General features: G+C 45.6%; 1 non-coding gene across 1 annotated transcript; it reads left to right on the forward strand.

Moving 5' to 3' along the window:
• Nucleotides 1-985: 985 nt before the first annotated feature.
• LOC112086253 lies at nt 986-1,092 on the forward strand. Its single transcript, XR_002899375.1, has one exon. It is a non-coding gene; the product is annotated as a small nucleolar RNA R71 (small nucleolar RNA).
• The last annotated feature ends 1,063 nt before the right edge of the window (nt 1,093-2,155 follow it).

Here is a 2,155-nt window from a genome sequence, read left to right on the forward strand (position 1 = left end):
CCTCTTCTTGTTGCGCATCATCTGAGGCTGCCTCCCCCTTGAGTTGCTCATTGGCCTCAATGAGCTTTGTCTTAGGCGTTGGAGCTTGTAATTTTTTACCACTCCTCAATGTGATGGCGTTCACATACTCCTTGGGATTTGGCTCCGGCTTACCTGGTAAACCCGGTCCTCTCGACGATGTAGAGACTTGGTTCTGCTTAAGCTCTCTGATATCTTGTTGCATTGTTGCGTGCTGGCTTTCAACCCTCTGCAGACCCTGTAACAGTTTCTGTAGAATCCCACAGACATCGGTTCCCATCTGCTCATACCTGTTCCCTGAATCTGTTGCTGATTACCCATCGGCTGCGGATTGAACCCTGGTGGGAACTTGTGTTGCTGCGGTTGGCTGTTGAAGGTGTTGCTTTGAGACGCTTGATTCTGTTGATTGTAGGTCTGCTGCTGCCCACTGAACTGTTGCTTGGGTTGGAAGCTATTCTGAAATGGAGCTTTTTGAGCATAGCTTTGTTGGTGTTGGTGAGCAGGGTACACTTGGTCTTGAGGGTTAGCTACATTTGGGTTTCGGTAAGAGAGGTTTGGGTTATTGCTGAAGTTGTTAAACCGCTGATACCTCTGCTGATTCCCTATGTAGTTCAGCTCCTCTTGAGTTAGACCATCTTCATTGACATTATCAAAACTCGGCCCTTGCTCATCAAACTCGCCTACAAAGTGTATTGGCTTTTGTGTAGCCATGAGAACCTTGTCAAGCTTGCTTTGTAGCTCTCTTATATCTTTCTTCATGCGCTGTTCTTCACTAGATCCTTAAGAACGGTTTGCCCTGTCAAAGTCTTCTCCATACGTGTCATTGGACATGGCGAGGTTCTCCACTAGTTCCATTTCCGCATTGATCTCTTTCCCAAGAAAATTTCCATTTGAAGCTGTATCGAGTTGGTTTCTGATCTTGGGGAGGGCACCTCGGTACAAAGTACTCAAGAGGGATGTCTCTGAGAAGCCGTGGTGTGGGCATTGGTTTGTATAGCTCCTGAACCGTTCCCAAGCTTCACTAAAGCTCTCGTTGTTGTGTTGCGTGAAGCTTGAGATTTGATTCCTGAGCTTAGCCGTGCGTGATGTGGAGAAGAACTTTGATAAGAACGCCAGTTTACACTGCTCCCACGTTTGTATAGAACCCCTCGGGAGGTTCTTTTCCCACTGGTGAGCTTTATCACCGAGGCTGAATGGGAACAGGCGTAGATTGAAGCTATCCTCTGAAACGCCATTAATCGTTGTTAAGTCGCAAACTCGATCAAACTGATCTAGATGCTCAAGAGGATCCTCTCCGGGTAGACCGTGAAACTTTGTGTTCTGCACCATATTAAGCAGGGAAGCTTTAACTTCAAAGTTGTTGTTTTGCACAGGTGGTGCTTGAATCCCGGCTCTATATTGGTGCGCGTTAGCTCGGTCGTTTTCTCCAACAAAGACCGGAGGGGGTTGTCTCTGAGCTGGTGGCGGTGGCGGATGAACATGATGGGCTTGGTGCTCATTTCTATTCGCTTGTTGTTGATTTTGCTGAGCAAGACGTTTATTCCTTTGAGCCTGTTGTTGGTTAACGTAGGATTGTTGTTCATTTCTTCCTGCCTGCGCCTGATTAGCCTGAGCTTGGTGCTCGGCATCTTGAGCCTGCTGCTCTATCCTTTGCTGTTCTGCCATTCCAAGCCTTTCAAAGTGCCATTCTCTCTCGCGAGCTCGCCTCTCAATCCTGTTGATGTTATTGTCGTAGGGTAAAGGCGGTTCTGTGCTGCGAGACCTGGTTTTCATGCACCTGAAATCAAAGCCAGAACTTGCAAAAGAGTTAGTAAAACAAAAGAAAGTAAAGTCTTGATCTTAAGAACAAATAAGAGACTGATGCTCCCACATGTCGGCAACGGCGCCAATTGATAACTAAGAGTTTATGGCTCTTTGTAGAGGTTATCAATCCCCTGTCTTGTAGTACAAGGGGTTATCAATCCAATCTTGTGTGTGAGACACCAGTCTATGTTACTTGTGATCTTAAGTCAAGATGAACAAGTAAGGATTTTTGCTAAACTATGTAACAAGCAAATAAACATGAAAATGAAATAAAAGATGAGTGTAAAATAGATAAAGATGCGAATGATTAACAGTAAATAAGCAAATGATTCGG

The sequence above is a fragment of the Eutrema salsugineum genome, unplaced genomic scaffold (genome assembly GCF_000478725.1).
Source record: "Eutrema salsugineum unplaced genomic scaffold, Eutsalg1_0 scaffold_21, whole genome shotgun sequence".
Lineage (NCBI taxonomy): Eukaryota > Viridiplantae > Streptophyta > Magnoliopsida > Brassicales > Brassicaceae > Eutrema > Eutrema salsugineum.